This window comes from Neopelma chrysocephalum, unplaced genomic scaffold (genome assembly GCF_003984885.1).
Source record: "Neopelma chrysocephalum unplaced genomic scaffold, ASM398488v2 Primary Assembly neopelma1_96845, whole genome shotgun sequence".
Taxonomy (NCBI): Eukaryota; Metazoa; Chordata; class Aves; order Passeriformes; family Pipridae; genus Neopelma; species Neopelma chrysocephalum.
In genome coordinates this window covers 1,211,306-1,228,676 of record NW_020925488.1, presented here as the reverse complement: position 1 = coordinate 1,228,676, position 17,371 = coordinate 1,211,306, and the positions used below count along the sequence as shown (strand labels likewise).

General features: G+C 54.0%; 1 protein-coding gene across 3 annotated transcripts in view; it reads left to right on the top strand.

The window, feature by feature from the left end:
* The first annotated feature begins 2,923 nt into the window (after window positions 1-2,923).
* FAM214B (family with sequence similarity 214 member B) overlaps window positions 2,924-17,371 on the top strand; it is a 38,801-nt gene continuing 24,353 nt past the window's right edge. For 2 of the 3 annotated variants that reach the window (XM_027670412.1, XM_027670413.1), the window contains exons 1-2: window positions 2,924-3,028; window positions 8,329-8,425. The gene's annotated coding sequence lies outside the window, so the exon portion shown is untranslated. Of the gene's footprint in view, window positions 3,029-3,346; window positions 3,436-8,328; window positions 8,426-17,371 lie in introns of those variants that run through there. The other variant, XM_027670414.1, reaches the window with a different exon arrangement.

The following is a 17,371-nucleotide window of genomic DNA, read 5'->3' as shown; positions in this document are numbered from 1 at the left end:
GGGTTGGGGCGGTGCTGGCAGCTCCGTGAGGGAGCTAACCCAGGGATGAACTCACCAGCACCCAGTCACCTCACCAGTGCACCCTTCAAAGGGAAGCCCCACGGGCAGCAGAGCTCATGACGGAAGGACGTCATTCCACTGTGCACTGCCTGGGACACCTCATCTTCCTGGGGAAACACCCTCCTCCCAGCCCTCCCGGCAAGCAAGCCTCTGGAAGGTGTCCAGCCATGGTGCAGAGCCATGTCTAATGTGCTTAAACCTCCCTGTTTGCCTTCACCAACCTTTTGTGAAGCCCTTGGCAAGTCCTCGGGGTGTGCAAGGAGTAGGAATAGTCCATTTCTGGCAAGCCCTAGGGTAGGCTGCCTTATGCAAAGCACCAGTACTGCTTGTGCAGTAAATTCCCCCAATCCTGAACCCCTCCAAGCCTCTGGAAGTTTTTTCAGATGCTCTCTGAACCACTACAGTCTTCTGCCTGTGTTACTGTTCCTGTCAAATGGCCACAATTGAGGTTCTGCCCCATGGGAAGAGGAGTGGGAACACCCTCGCCTCATCAGACTGTTAAAAGGAACTTTTACGTCCTGCTTCTTAATCCCGTTTCTGGAATGAGAACATGTTTTAAAAATCAGGGGAGGTTGCTAAGGGACAGTGTGCTCAGCAGGGACATCCCTCACAAACCCTCAGCACTCAAAAGCAGGAGGTAAATAACTTGGGGTATTATTAATCCTTTGCTGCCCACACAATAAACAGAAATGTATTATTCTTGTCAAGGACAAAGGAGCCCATATTTCCCCACAGTCGAGGAGCTGAACCAGCAAATTTTTTGGTTTCGGCTCCACGGTGGGTTCAGTTGCGACTGAAGTTGTTCCAGTTCAGTTCCTGTTCAGGCCAATAAAGGTTCATTAACCATTTGTTAACCCTGAACTCATTTCAACCAGTTCACACTGGAAAACACAGGCTGTGAAAGCAGCTGTGTGATGGGAACTGAGCCATTTTCAGCCTATCTCTGGTTTCTGTGGCCTCTGCTCCTGTCCTGGTTGGACACCAGAGTTTCTTACCAGCTCAGAAGAGATGGAACACAGGGTCAAAGGGCAGAAAAGCTAAATTTTGCACTGGCAGTCTGTAGGAAACCCACACTGTGAGGGACAAACAGGGGTGTGGGGAAACTGAGCTTCCTGGGCTTTTCCTGAGACAAGCACCTGCACACATGTGGTTTGAGACAGTGGCTCCTGAACAACCAGGAGTACTGGAGGATCTCGTGTTCCTGTCAGTAAGCTCGGAAGTTAAAATATTCCATACGTTAAATACTCTTTAATGGCCCACAACCTGAATCTGGGGACAGCAGGGGTTATTTAGCAAGAAATCTCCTACAGCAACAGGCTGAGGCCCCAGGGGAAGATGAGGTCTCGTGTTGGCAGCTGCTCCATGGCCACGTAGCAGCACACTGAGCTGCCACTTCTCCCTGCAGAGAGGCACGTGCAGGACAGGGCTGTGAAAGGACCAGCCGTCCTGCTGTCCCCCTGCTCCTGGCTATTCCCAGACAGCACCGGCACAGCTTTATCCATGACGGCACCTCCGAAAATAATGCCCCGGGATCAGCAGCAAGGCGAGGGGGGCACTGGGATTCAGCAGCCAGTGTGCTGCCCGTTCACATCCAGCTTGCTGCACGCTAGCACAGTCAGAAGACGAGATCTTGGTTATATTTATCATTTGACGGTGCTGGTCCCCACTATTTTTAGAGCGGTGTTGCAGCTGCAGCTTGCTGAGGAGCAAGGTGAGTCAGCTGGGGGACTGATCTTTACCGAGTTTCACCCAAAATTCCTGAAGTCAAGGCATCTCTTCCCTGACCTGAATGGCCCGAGGTCAGGTTGTTGAGCTGTGGGCTGCTGCCCTTCAGGGCAGTGGGTCCTGCCAGGGTCCCTGAGGCAGAGCTCTGTTGCCTCATGGCTGCAGGGTGTTCCTGAGCAGCCATATTCCAGGGGACAGCTGCTCCCACAGGTCGGGCATCCACGGTGGGCTCTGGCACAGCCTGGCACTGCTAGTTCCCAGCCTGGTTGCATGGGTGGGGGCACTGGCACCACCTGGGTGGTGGGGAACACTCGGGTAGTTCCACTTGGGCCGTGCCTGTGGGGCAAGGGCCACGCCGTGGGTCTCACATGGGGGAGGCTGTGCCTGTGGGACAAGGGGAGGGCTGTGTCTGTGGGGCTGGGACACGTTGCACGCGTGGGCCTGGGGGAAGGGTGACTGTGGGGCTGGGACATGCTGTGCCCCTGGGTGTGTTCGTGCTCGTGAGGATGGGGGGTTCCCGTGGGGATGGAGGGCCGCCCGTGGGGCTGATACAAACTGTGTCCAAGGGGTGTGTGGGAGATCATGTCTCTGGGGTGGGACATGGCGTGCTTGTGAGGCTGAGGGGCGTGCCCGTGGAACCGGGACACACCGCCACCCTGCTGTGTCCGTGGGGTGGGACATGCCATGCTCGTGGGGATGAGGGGTGCTCATGGGGCCGGGACACGCTGTGCCCAAGGGTGTGTCCGTGGGGTGGGACATGCCATGCTCGTGGGGATGAGGGGTGCCCGTGGGTCCAGGACACGCCGTGCCCATGGCGACGGGATGTGCCCGTGGGTCCGGGACACGCCGTGCCCGTGGGTCAGGTCGGGGGTCCCGGGTCCCCACGGGGGTCGGGGGGCACAGCCCAGCCCAGGGCCGGGCTAGGCCCCGCCCCCGCCCGCGCCGCTGGCCAATGAAAAACCGTCTGGTCCGGCCCCGCCCCTTCCCCGCTGTCATCACACACCCGCACGTGGAGGGGGCGTGGAGGGGGCGGGCCCTCGGGGCCACGCGTCACCGCTGCTCCGCCCGCCCATTGGCCGCGCTGCGCCACCGCTCGCCCCGCCCCGTGCCCTGCCCCGCCCAGCTCACCAATCAGCGTGCGGGGGGCGGGCACGGGAGGCGTGTCCCCGGCGGCACCCGGAAGGAGCGGAGGGAGCCGCGCACAGTCGGGGCCGCAGCGGCGGCAGCGGCGGAGGGGGCGCTGGTGGGTCCGGCGGGGCCGCGGCGGGCAGGGCCGGGGGGCGCGGGGCACGGCCGGGCACCGCCGGGCACCGCCAGGGACGGGCCACCCCTGCGCCGTACGAGGGGGTTCGTGCGCCTCGTCCCCGCCGCCCTCCCCCCGTTCCGGAAGGTTCGGGGGGGCCGTTGGGACCGGGGGCCCTGAACCGCAGGGGCGAGCGGGAGCGGGAGGAGGCGCGACCGGGAGGGGCCGTGACCGGACAGTACCGGGGGGGCCGTTACCGGGATGGGGGGGAGTTAACTGGGGGGGGGTCATGACCGGGATGGGGAGCTGTGACCTGGGCGGGGGGGGGCCGTGATCGGGATGCGGGGTGTAGCCGGGAGCGCTGTCACCGGCGAGGGGCCTGGCATCGGGGGAAACTGTGGCAGGAGGTGCTGGGGCGGGCGGAGACGGGCGGCCGTGTGACCGCAGAGCTTTGGGCGGGGAGGGGGGGGGTTGGTTGCTCGGGGGTGGGGGGTGTCTCTGGCTTCGGGAGGGCTATGTCTGTCAGAGGCAGGTCTGGGGGGGAAGGGGGGGGGACGGGGGGGGGGTGCAGGCGGTGCTGGGGGGGTGTCCCTGGTCCTGGCTGACAGCCCCCGGCAGCTCAGGGAGGCTGCGCTTCCCCTGGAATCGCCCACCAAAAGGCCACGTCCTCCGCGCTGTGACACGGGCATGGGACAGCCTGGCTGCGGCTCTGCCCGCACCGTGGGGCCTCCTCGTCCTCCTCCTTCTCCTCCTCTTCCTCCCCCGGGCATCAGCCCAAACCCAGCAGGGACTGGGTGGGTGGGTTGTTGCCCCCCGGGGCAATGGGGTCGTGTCTCCCCGGGGAGGGGAAGGCGCGGCTGGGGCGGCACCTGCCCCGGGGGTCCCTCCCGGTCCCCGGCTGGGGGTGCGGGGTGGGCGGATGTGAACCCCGGCATCCGCCGCCCTCTGGTGACAGCCAGCCGCGGGCGGAAGGGCCCAGCGGGGACAGTCACCCACCCTAAATCGGCGGCTGCCGAGCTGGCGAGGCTTTCAAGCTGGTTTTATACGGGAACCGCACGGGGAGCGTGCGCTCGGCAGTCCCGGGTGTCACGTTTGGGAACGTGCCGTGTGCCAGGGAAGGCACAGGGAATCGCTGCGTGGTGGGAGCCGGGGAGGTGGGCTTGCTCACAACCCACCCTGTGAACACGATCCATCAGTTATCGTTTGTCTCCAGGCTTTCCAGTCTCCTTTTATTTGATTTTTTTTTTTTTAAGGAAAGCGTGTAGTATTTGCAGCTGCTGGGGAAAGGGTATGGTAGAGGAATGCTGTGCTGCGTTTAAGAGTATTTAAGAAGTTGCTTCCACACAGTGCCTTTTTAAAAACCTCAGACAAGCAAAGATTTGCTGGAGACCTGTCCTCTCCCTGAATCATGTCTCTCAGCCTTGGCAAAGAGGGGAAGTTGGGAAGTTGTGGAGAGCGTAGCAGGCTTGAACCCTGACACAAAGGAGTGTCTTGGCGAACTTGGTAACACACGAGGAGGTGAACAAGGTCTGGCAGGTGGAACAGGAGAAAACTCCCAGTGTGATAGCGCTAGAGTTGCTTTCGGCAGGGCTGGGCTTTAGGATGAGGCCGGGGAGAATGAAATCATCCTGTAAAGCCTCGTCATCGCCCTGTTTCACAGCAGCAATTCCCACCGTGCGGGTCTCGGCGTGAGCGAGCGGCGGGGCCCTGGTAAGGACTACATGTCCCAGCATGCAGCTCCCTGTGCGAGGGCAGGGCACTGGTGGGAGCTGGGAGGTTCGTACAGGGCTTGGGATCCGAGGGGCACTGTTGCCACGGCGTTTGTTGCAGAGGACACGGCACCTGCCTTCGCCTCACCTGCAGCCGCTGCCCCCATAACGCTTCTCTGGATTCCTGCTGGCTCTCTTGGGCCTGGACACGTCCCTTCCCCTGGAGCCTGGGGTGGTGAGGATGCGTGGTGACAGCAGAGTCCTGCTGTCACCACAGCTGTAGGGCTGTGGTCCGTGGGGAGCTGGGCTTGTGGACCAAGGTCCAGCTGCAACTGGGGCAGGGCTGGGGCTATTTCAGCTCTGCCACTCACCTGCCTTATTTCTATTCCCCAAGTGAGAGGTTTCTTATCCCCTGACAGAAGGAAGGTGGAGTCACTGGTGGAGTCACTGCACCTTTTTGGGAACCCTGCTATTCGAGGCACAGCTTGCTGAGGGGCTCTCCTGCTTCCTTGTCTTTTTAGCAAACTGAGCAGAGCAGCTCTAGATGCTCCGTTCTTCATGTCTGCCCTCTGCAGAAATGGCCTTTAGGGAATTACAGATCATTTTAATTTTACTGCTCTTTCCCTCCTGGTGGGTTCCTCCAAAGCTGCTGAAGACTCCAGTTTGTGCATCATCCCTCAGCTGGTAGTGCTGAGCTTTCCCAGCTCCTCTTCCATCAGCTCTTCCATCAGCTGTTTCTGAGCATGTGGAATAGGAGCAGGAAGGGAGGTTCCCTCTCTGAGTTCAAGGGACCTCTCAGGGCAGAGAAGCACATCTGTGTCTCTGGTCTTCCTCCTTGTGGTCTGCTACCAGCTGCTTGCCCTGGCACATTTCTGCATGGCTGTGCTGAGTAACAGAGGCCAGAGATACCTGGACTTTGCTCACTGCCTCTGAGAGTGATTCAAGGGGATAGTTATTGATCTGACTCTTCAAAGTTGATGACTCTTGACTCTTCCAGAGTCCTTTACCTGCCCTTACTGCTCTGGGCCTGCCCACATTTGTCCTCTGCTAGATTTGTTTGGCACCATCGTGTGCTGTGTGGAAATGCACCATGCCTGGGGGCCAGGATGCTTCCTGGATGCAGAACAAGAAAACCTGTTGTTGGTTGGTTGGATCACAGATGTGAAAGGAGAAAGTGAAGACGTATAGTTAGAACAGTGGTGTCCTCAGCACACTGTCAATGGAGCTGTAATCAAATTATCAGAAGCTTTGGTAGCTGGAGGAATTAATGAGTTGAGTTTGAAGCAGGACAGGTGTGAAGGGCAGCATGGGAGAAATCCTGAAAGGAGACATTTGTATGTTAACAGATGGCTCATGGAGGGTTACTTGCAGGTTACTTAGTGAGGTTGTTGCACGTTACTTAGTGAGAGTCTTCTGTGAGAGGGTTTTGCCTGATGCCTCTCCATCTTGCATCACTCCCAGGACCCTCTTCTTCCAGCAGGCTGTGTGGGTCCCCGTGTCCTGGTAACACCATGTTATCATATTTCTGATCCTTCCTTCTGTCTGCAGTGCCTGGCACCTCTGCTCCCTGACCAGCTCTCTTCCTTTGTTTTTGGATTTTGCTTTTGCTCGTGAGCAAGTGAAGCAGGTGAATATAACCTCTAGAGAACTTTGTCTCACAAAGTTTGAGGCCTGCTTTAAAAATTATTTTCCTTGACTGGGAAGTTTCTCTGCAAGTCTTCATCCTCGCTTTGGCTTTGCTCCTGTCTTTCACAGTCTCCCTTGCTTGGCCTGTGAATGCCCAGCTGCCAATTAACATGTTTTCCCCCTGTTTCCGTCTGTGTCTTCAGCTGGTTGTGAATCCTGAATGAAGAGCAGCTGAGCTCACATGCTCTGCATTTCAGAGAGCTTTTTCAGGACTGGCCAGTGGTTTGCAGTCATACTCGCCTGTGCTGTGGCCTGGACAACCCGCCAGCTAAGCAGCGTGATGGTAGAACAATACTTGGATGGGAAACCTTCAAAGGAGTCCTGTGTGCTGCAAAGTGGGAAGTTAGTGATTCAGCTCGAATTGCTTTTCAGTAACAAATCCATGTCCTGGGCCAGGGCTGATGTCAACCCTCTGATTCTTCTTGTTGGAAGTGAACAAAGATGCAAAGCCCTTTATGCAAGAGCTGAGGTGATAATCCAGATCTCCTGGCCTCAGTCCATTTGGGGTAATTGCATTCTTCCTGGGGAGTGTTTTCAACCCATCTCTGTCAGATACATTGCCATCGCTTCCTGTGCTGCAGCAGTATGTGGGTGGCAGTACTTCAGCCATGTCCAAAGCAATTCTTGTCACTGCTCAGCTTAGAGCCTTTCTAGCCTTCTCTGAAAGACAGTGTGGTAGAGCAGGGAATTGGTGGAGGGTTTTAAATATATGAATCTTTACATATACTCAAGCTACACTTACTGGGGCTTACTCTGCTTATAAGCTGTCCAAAAAGATAACCCTTGTGACTGGCTAGGGCAGCTTCCAGGTGAGACATCTCCTGGGATGCTGGTGCAGGTGTCATTAAGCACAAACTTTCTGGATGCCTTCATGACTGTTTTAAGAGCTGGTGCCCCAGTAAGTGTGGCAGTGCCTCCCTCCATCAGCATGTGAGGGCTGTGCTCCTGGAGCACTGCCATCCTGGCTGCCTGCAGTGTTCTGCTCTGGTCGGAGCTGGGCTGTGCTGCTGGGGGGTGTGACAGGGTGGTTGCCTGTGCAGGAGGCCAAGGTGGGGAGCAGGGACTGCCCCTAAGCAGCTTTTGCTCATCATGCCTGAGGCCAGGGGAATGTCAGACCTGATCTTGGGGAGGCGGGTATTGTCCTCGTTTTCAGGACCTGCTAGGCATGAGGACCTAGCAGAGTGTGATCTCCAGTGGTCTGTAATTATAGCACTGGGAGCCTGGGGAGGAGACTTAAACAACATCTTTGTGATGGTGTTGGCAGGCCTCTCGGAGATTTCTATTAAGCAATTGTCGTTTTCCCCCTTCACTGTAGCCTGGGAAACGCTGCGGCTTTGGATTTCTCTTGGTCTGTTTGGGTTGCTGGGAGGGGTGTCTCTCCAGCAGTGGAGTTTGTCCCTCCCTGCCCTGGCTCCATGTCCCCGTGGGGTGGCTCAGCGGGTGGCCTGGGGGAACCACAGCCAGCGCCTGCTCCTGCAGATAAACCATATGCCAGCGCACCCACTCGGGTACCGGCACAGCTCATGTGGTGCAGCAACCTACAGCTGCGTGGGTGGAGAGAAACAAAGCCAAGGGCATAGAGAGGCCTGTACTTCCCACTGAAATCCAGGGAAGAGGGATGGTGGCTGTGACCTTAGCAGCCCTCTCTGGAGAACCAACCATGCAGGGAACTGGGGGGATAGCTGGATCCCCAGAGAGAGTCAGGGCTGCAGCTGGAAGGATGGCCTCTGGTAAAAGATATGGCAGAGTCTTTGAGGTGGTGGGGTGCTTGGGGTCTCTCACTTCTGTGCATGGGCCACTAACTCACTTGGCTCAGGTGAGCAATTACTGCCTGCCCAGTGTTCCTGCATGGGCAGGGTATTCCCCAGCTGAGCTGAACCTGTGTCCGTGCACTTGTCTTTCCAGGTGATCCAAGACAGCTGGAACAAGAAACCCCAAGACCACGCTGCAGGTGCTGACAGCTGAGAGCTGCCTTCTCTGTCTGCTTCAGCCCTACATGAAGGTTAGCACCATTCAATCATCACCAACTTCCCTCCCCTCACCAGGGCTGAAGCAGGGAACCCCATGTTCTCCTCCCCTTGGCCCACAGGGATAATTGTGTAGTGTAGGTGTCACCCAGGTGAGGTGAGTACCCACACAGCCAAGGCTTGCTGGGTACTCCTGCCTCCCACCTGGCTGCCAGTGTGGCAAAGGGAACCTGGATGTGTGTGACCAGCACTGCTGAGACTGTTGAACCCTGCACAGAGTTGTCAGGAGCTCAAGGGTGGTGTGTTCTAAACCCTTGGGAACTGGCAGTCTGTGCTGTTTGCTGCACTTGTCCTTCTGCATGGCAGCAGGATTGAATGGGAGCATTTTCCACCTGCTGTTCTCTGCTGTCCTTCACCTGAACCCGGCTGAGACTTCACCCAGAGCTTGTGGCAGACGTAGTTGTGCTCACTATTAGAAGCAGTTGAGCTCTGCCTGCATTTTCCCAGGATTTTGTAGCTTGGCCTTGGTGTATGAGGCTTAGAGTGACAGTGAAGGGTTTCAAGAGGACCAGCGGTCTTTGTGTTGCCACTGGCAAGAAATGTTACCTGCTCTGAGGTAACCAGCCTGAAGCATACTGGGATGGCTGTGGGCTTCCTGCCCTGTCTGTGGGTGCTTTGTGCCTGCCTAGGATCCAGCAGTGCTTGCCCCACCTGCATGGTGTGCTCTCACCTGGAAGGGAGTCCTCATCAGCACTGTGCTTCCAACAGGGCAGGCTGAGCCCTTCTCTCGCCCTAGAGCTCAGGTGTGATTTGGCTGGGAGAGACTATATGGGGCAGTTTAGGATGCTTGGCTGCCCAGGCTCTGCTGCTCTTCCTCTGAAGTGTCTGCCAGGGAAGTTGGGGCCTGTCCAGAGACAGCTGGAAACTGGGCCTGAGGCCATCTCACCCTTCAGCCTGATGCTGAAGTGGTACCCACAGCGAGTGAGGCGGGGATAGATTTACCTGTGAAGCTGAAAGGAAGGAAGGAAGAAGTCCTTCGCTCATGTCAGTGCTCTGTGCTGCAGATTCCTGATCACGCAATGCAGCGACAGACCCTTCATCCAGCTGGGTTGTGGCAGTAACTGATACCTGCTCCATGATGAGAGGACTTTATATCTCTCATTGTGATGAAAAAGAGACATGTTATGTGGCAAAGACCAGAGAAAAGGTTTGCACTCAGTTCTGCTGGAGCTGCTTGAAGATCCCAGTCCACCAAGTTCACAGCATCCTGTCAGGGTTCCCCTGCCTTTTAACAATGGGCATTTTAACACAGGGCTCACCACAGAATCACAGAAAGGCTTAGGTTGGAAGGGACATTTAAAGTTCATTGCATTCCAACCCCCCACCATGGGCAGAGACACTTTCCCCTAGACCAGGTTGCTCAGGGCCCCATCCAACCTGGCCTTGAACACTTCCAGGGATGGTGCATCCACAGCTTCTCTGAGCAACCTGTTCGGTGGTTCACCACCCTCTGGGGTAGCGTTGGACGCACTTTTCTCCCATCCACCCTTGTTGACCAACTAGCTTGATATCTTCATGGGCAGCAAATCTCCCATATATGTGTAGAGCAGCAGCTTCTCCTGTTACTTGCCCATGGCACAAACCTCTTCTCTGATTTGTACATTGCCTGACCCAGGTGATATCAGTGAATTTATATTTGGGCTGGATTAATGGTGTTAGTTTAATGTAGTGCAGCTGGCAGTAATCTGGAAGCCATTAAAGCTTGTAGACCCTTGGACAGACTCACAGTTCCTCTCTTGGGAATGGGATGGAATGCTTTGCTGGGAAACTCAAAGACTGGGCAAAGTGGAGATTATATCTTCAACAGAAAGCAGTCAGCCTAACATCCTTCAGCCTGCTCTTTTGTATATGTGGGCTGCCATTGCCCCTTGGTCTGACCAACTGATTTAGGAGTAGATCATCTTTCCACTGAAAATCACAAGAAAACGCTACCCCCTCCTTCAGAGGTGGGGCTCTGGGTTCCTTGTGAGTGTTGGACTGGAGTTACACAAGGAATCCCCTTTTTGCCCTACCATCTCTGTTGCAAGTAGGTTGGGCATTCAAAGATCCTGTTGAGTGTTGGGACAGCTGGATCCCTGTTCGGTTCTTGCTGCTCCCAAGAATGGAGCAGAGGATCATCTGCTGAGGCTATTTTAGGTTTCTGAACATTGCCGATGTCCCTCTGAGCTCCTATTTGTGTGTGATCCTGCAGCTCCCTGCTAAGAGCTATGTGAGAGTCCTGTATCCCCATGTGAGAAGGTTTTGCTGGGGCATAGTGTCCCAGGGGTTAGGAAGAACTTTGAATTCCTCACTTACCTAAAATGTCTCAGCCATATCAGATGTATCTGTGCCCCCTTTTTTTAGCATTAGGTTGAAACACCCTTTAGGCCTTGCTTTGCGGGTGCCCATGTGTTGCCTGGTGGGAAGCAGGCTGCAGCTTTCCAACCTTTTCCTGCCAAAAATGCAGCATCTTTCCTGTTCGCAGCAGCCAATTCCAGTTGTATTGGATAGGAGCACGTGTTGCAGAAAACAGTCTTCCATGAAACCTCTAGGTGTGGATATACTCCAAAGCTCACAGCGGAGTGGGATGAGAGCCTGGCTCTGGCCATCTCTGTATGGCTGGATGGCTCCTTGCCCTCTGGCACTGCCATCTCCCAGCCCAGCACAGCACAGGGTGAGGCCTCCCAGCCTCTCCCTTCTTAGTACGCCCAAGACTTTTGGCCTCTCTGCACTTTTTGGTTTCCACCTGCTCAGGTGATTTTTCAGCATCACTGAGCATTGCTAAGTTTCGTGTTGGGGCAAGATATGGCTCTGCAGTTTTGGCCCGTCTTTATTTTTAGCCATGCAAGACATGGTTGATAGTATCAGAAGGAAGTTGCATGGCCTCCAGTGCTCCATGACTCATCCTGGATCAGGACCGAGGCTTTGCTAACTTCTGCTATAACCCTCAAGTGATGTAACTGGTTGTGGTGGGCCCTGCTAGATCTGGGAAAGGGCAGAATGCGGAGAGGAGCAGAACTTTTAAAAGTTATTTTTTTTCTTGCCTAGGAAGTCATTAAATTCATTTGTTTAAAGATATTGGCAGGTATCACACCCTTGAGTGTTGTTCAACAGGGTCATTTGTCTTCCCCTTGCATCTTGTGTGGGAGAGATGAAAGCGAGAGGAGCGCTGCTTACCCCCTGGGTTGGGTAACTGTTTAGTGGCATATCACAGCAGTGGAGGAGAGTTTCTAGGACAGGAAACAGAGCAGGATCCTGTCTCTGATTCAAGCCACAGTGAGTTTGGTGCAGCAGAGCAGACCTGCCTGAAGTGGAAACTGGCTGGAGCTGAAGATCAGAGCCTTAGGAGGTGCCGGCCAGGATACAGCAAGAAGAGTCTGGGACCACCATTCCCATCAAACCTGGCACTGCCACAATGTAGAAAGAGCTCTTGGAGCTTTCTGACCTGTAGGCAGCAATGTTGGGCTGGGCTGGGCAGGGGGTGCATGTCACCACCATGGAACAGGCACTGTGGGACAGGTGAGGATGTTAAGTATCCTTGCCTACCACAGCATGACAAGGGGTGCAGTTAGAGGGGCCTCTATTCTCCAAGTCTGGCAGCCTCTGTTGCACCTTGAGACTGGGCAAGGTGAGATGTGATGCACCTGAGTCCAGAGTAGGCTCCTTGCCCATGAAGTGGGTGGGGATGATGGTTTGTGGGAGTGGGCTTCCACTTCTGCCCCCTTTCCTTCCTTGGGACGATGAACAGCTCTTTAGGAGCATGTTTAAATTTTGGGTGTTGTGCCACACATTTTATTTGTGGGGCAGCAGGGAGAAGACAGCAAGGCTTGGGGAAACAGAGATGAGTGGGACAGGAGGGAATGCTGGAGGGTATTGCTATGGCAACTTGCCACTGGCAGCATCGCTGGCATGGCAGAAGAGCAGCCAGAGCAAATGTGCAAGCTGCCATAGCCCTCGATGCAGCCCCGTCCCAGCTGTGACATGGGCTCGGCACCGACGGGCTCCTGCCTGACAATCTGTCATCCTGAGCCATTCTCCTCAGGCAGCAGCCTCAGGGTGGGTAGCCAGGGGTCTTTTGTCCATCTTCTTCCCTCTTTCACCCCTCACTGGGGTATGGGCAGGCAGCTCCTGTTTACATACCTGTTCTGTTTGAAGCTTTGAGTCGCAGAGCAGGCCCAGCCAGAAAAAAACAGTCTCTTGAGCCCTCTCACTGTATCATGGAGGAAAGCGAGTCATTCTGCTGCCCTTGCTTATCCTCAGTTAATCAGTGGAAGTGGCTCCAGTCATGCCTTCACCTTCCCGGGATGCCTCATCCTGTACCATGGTGTCCACCTCGCAAAGCCAGTTTGCCTTACTCCAGGGTATCTGTACTCTGAAGGAGAGCAGACTCTCTCATGTACCCTCTGATATGGTCTGAGACCATTCTCTGGGGCAGGTAAAGGAGAGGTTAAACATTTTTGAAGCTGCCTTTGCATAGACCCAGATACTGATAGAGAGCTGGCTCCTGTTGCTGAAGGGAGCTGGGAACATGGTATGCTCACTGCACAGAGAGAATGGCTCAGGAGGCAAATCTCCAGCCTGGCCATAATGGGAGTGTGACTGAGACCTGACCTGTCAGCCATGATATACCTAAAGTCCTGGATGTGAGCCAGGGGAGGGGACCTGCTGGCAGCAAGCACAACTTGCCCGTGTCAATGTGGATTGCTGTGTGAGCCGTAAACCTCTCTCGTTACACCTCTCAAAGGTCACTGCTCGCAGTGAGCTACAACACCCTGCCCACAGCTCTGCACCCAGCCCAGAGCCAGAGGACAGCAATGCTCTCAGAGAATGCTCTGGGGTCAGATGTCTGGGCTTGCCATGAGGTGGCCAGAGTTTGTCTGGGACTAGGATGTTCAAGCAAAAATGGACAGGAAAGGATGCCTGTCTGTGAGCTACCCAAGTGGCCCTGCACTCACAAATGTCACGATACTTGCCTGAGCTGTGACCCCTCCATCCAACTCTGAACTAGTACAAGGCATCAGAAATTCCCTAGAAAACCGTTTCACCATTTCCAATCTGCCATAGTGTCCTTCTCTGAGTTAGGGTTACTGTAACTGCCTACTGCTGTCAAGTGCTACAGTTCCAGTTGTCTTAAAACTCCCAAATAGGCAAAACTTGTTTGAAAAATGTCCCCTGGACTCCAGACCCTAGTGTTGCCAAGAGAGAGCAAAAAAGGAGGTGGAAGCTGGGACATGGAGGCTCTGGAAAGCTGCCTGCAGCAGACAGCAGTGTGCTTCCTCCCTCTCGCTTCCAACAGGCTCCTTCCCTTTCTAGATGGAAACAGCTTGCAACTGTAGCTTCCTTCCCACAGAGGAAGCTGGGACACTGGTACCTGACACTGAAGGACATTTTGGATCAGCAGCTCGAGCACAGCTTTCTATGTATGTGACCTTCAGCACTTGGTGTGAGAGTTGGCGTTAGACTGTGTTATGGGTGCAGAAGATGTCAGAGCATGGTCAGAATCCCCTGAGCCAAACTGCAGTTCCCTCTGAGCCCACTTTCACACCTGTGCTTTCTCATCTTTCCTCTGGACTGAGGCCCCAAGATGTGCTAGAAAATATCACGGAGTGATGCAGAGCCCAGCAAATGAGGCTCTGGGTTATGTGTGTGTGTGTGTTGGGGTGGGAATTGCCACTTTCTAGGGAAGAGAGTGTTTTCTCTTTTGCTATTTGTACAGCACCTTGCACACCAAGATCCCAGCCCAGGGCCAAGTCTCTGGGGCGCTGTGACCCCATAAGTTACAACCATGTCATCTTTGAAGTGCTGCTCCCTCTTTTTCTGTCTTGCCTGCTCATACTACACATTATTAAGCACAGCACAAAGCATGAGAAAAGCCCAAAGGCGGCGGGGTCACATACTCTGCTCCCGATTTGGGGAGGAGTTAAGGCAGTCAGTGCTGGAATAAGCATTTAGGGAGAGGCAGCCAAGAGAGATTTCCTCCTGGCTGAGCCGTGGTGTTGAAGTTTGGAAAGTACTGTGTGGGTTACGTGCTGCTTCCATTGCCTAAGGCAAGTCAAGGACATGCATATCTACTGAGATGGGGACACCATCCTGAGCTACATCACTCTTAAAAATTGGCTGGTGTCTGTGGGACATGAGGAGCAACTGAATGCAGCTGCTGCTGCAGGAAGACTGGTGGGGATTTCAGCAAAAAGATGATGAATCATTGAGACCAAGAGGAAACTTTGACTTGGTGGGTGTTTCTACCTTCATTCCCTAAATTGTGAGAAGATAGCTGAGTCAAGCAGTGCTGTACAGATTACCCTGTCTGGAAGATGCATAAAGGATAGTTTGCAAGAGCCCCTTTGTGCTCAGCTCAGACCTGGAGAAAATGCCTGGGCGCTGTGCACCAGGGTTTTCTTGCTGCCAGTCAGCACTGCTGGAGCTGTGCAGAGCCAGCACAGCATGGTCAGGTTAACACTGCCACTCAGCAGTGCCTTTCTATACCAGCGTTTGCATTGCTGATGAGATTAGCATAGCTGGGCCAGCAGTGGACAAAGGGGGTAATTCTCAAGATCCTCTCTGCTGTGGCTGCCAGCAAAATGAAGCAGTTATGGCATCAAGTAGCAAGTCTGAGCTTTGCTTTCAATTCATCTTCTAACAGCAGCAACAGCTAAAAATATGAGCAGTTTTTGAGAAACTGGAATAGTCTCAGGCTTTTTGTCTGAGTTCGGTCTGCCAACCTCTCCTCTAGGCTGACAGTCTGGGATCTTAAGGTATTTGCTATGATCTGTCCTGGCCATGTAATAATTCTGGAGAACAGAAAAAACAGTGGCATCACTCTGCCACCCTAAAAGTGCTCCTCTTGCTGCTGTGCCTGTTCCCTGTAACCAAAGGGCTGTTTCATGGCTTAGATTTGTTGTGGAAACAGAATTGCAGTTCCTCTCTTTCTCCTGTGCAGCTATCTCCCTGGCAGCTCAGTAGGAATGATTTATTATAGATTTCAGCTCTGTTTAATTCTGTTTCCCTACAATATTACACTGTTAGAGTAACTGAGCAAAACGCAGTGGTGTTTCCGGAGGAAGGCTGCTATCAGAGGCCACCTCTGTAGCAGAGGCTGGAAGCAAGGAGGAACAGTTTACCAGGAAATGCCTGTGTTTGTGTGCTGGGTGCTTTTGGGAAGGAAAAGGCATCTCACCATTAAAGCTTCCTCACTACAGGACTCCAGACATTGCTGATGAACCTCTTTGAGCAGCAGTGAAAATGCCACCCTCCAGAGCCTGGGAAAGGTCTGACCAAAGTGGTGGTCTGGAAAGAAAAGTCAAATTCTGTCCTTAAGTCAACCTCAGTGCTATTTTTGGAGTGGTTTTTGGTTTGGGGTTTTGTTTGAAATTGCTTTTTGGTGGTGGTGGTTTGCTTTGGGCTTTTTCTGGTGCTGAAAAGAAATGGTATTGCTTGTGCAAATCCCTGTAAGGAAAGAGAGAGAATTTCCTTTGGAGTGAGCCTGCCTGAAACTCGATACGTCTCTGATGTGTGTTAACAGAGAAATGAAAAGATAGTGCCATAAAGTGATAGGGGATAATGAATTTCCTCTACTATTATGTTGTCCTGGGAGATAGAGCTGGGGCAAGGGTATTGCAATAATGTTATGCTTTGCATGACAACAGCAGCAAATACCACCTTAACACACATCCCTGGAGAGGGGTGAAAGGGTCAGTTTTCACAGAGTCCCCAGGAAGGTGGAGCAAGGCAACCAAGAAGACAGGAGCCTGGGAAAAGATGCCAGGAGATTTGCAGATGAGCAGTGCTTAATAGCTGTGCATTTTTTGCAGCTTAAGTTCTGCTTTCCCATTCCGTGGCCCAGCTGAACTGGACAATGCTGGGCTCTTAACCTCACTGCAGTCTCGAGAAACACAGTAAAGAAACCATAACTTTAATAACATTTGTGAGATGTCTGACCCACAGCCTGAATGAACAGATCTTTAGCTTCTCTGTCTACAATGCAGATAGGTGGGTAGTGGCTTGTTAACTGCACCACGCAGGGATTTTAAAGGATTCCACTGTGGGTGAACACTGCTGTAGACCTGATCCTGGGAAGCTTAACTGGTAAGCAGGTCCTCAAAAGGTTTTCTGTAGATGTGTGGTGAAAGCAGAGAGCCTGAAATCAGTACCTGGAAACTTCTCAGCTCCTAGAGCTGGACCAGAGAATCAAGTCTGTACTCAAACACATGAATCTTTTAAAGTAAAGATTGCCATGACCTGCTCTCAAGGAAACATCCAGTCCCCTACCAGCCTTTTGGGACCTAGGGCCTGCCTCTGGTTTACAATGCTCTATCTGGCTCTTTAATTTTTTTTTTCTGGGCACTGCTAAGTTATGTGCATCTGGTGCAGAGCCCTGAATGTCCTGGTCCCCTCTGGTGACAGAGAGCACATGGGTAAGTTTGTGGGGCCAGATGTAGCCCAGCAGAGCTGGGTGTAGTCCATATGGCCAGCAGCAGATTGGGGCCAACTTCTGCTTCAAGTGGTGTGGGAAGAGGAGGCTAACAATTCAGATAGCTACTCAATGTAGGACACAGGGGTACCTTTAGCTCTTCCCATCACTGGGGTTCTCAGAGGTCTTGCCTTACTGCCCACGCTGTGCCAGGGGCTGGGGGCTGCCCACCCTTCCTAGGGGCAGGGACAGCTGTGACTCAGTTTCCATGTGGCCTCAGGAAAAGGAGCAGGGTGGAGCAGGACAGGAAAGGGGCAAAGGGGAAGTTACAGCAGCTGGTAAGAAATGGCATGTCTGGGTGCTGCAAGGTGGCCCTACCCCGTCCTGTCTGCAGAGCTGCTGTTTTGGGGTGCAGTGGTACAAGGCTGCTCTGTCTGCCACGGAACTGGTGTTTCAGAGCGTTGCTGGGCAGCTCTGTGCCAGCTGAAGAGCTGGCATTTTTGAGTGCTGCAAAGCAGCCCTTGCTTGATAC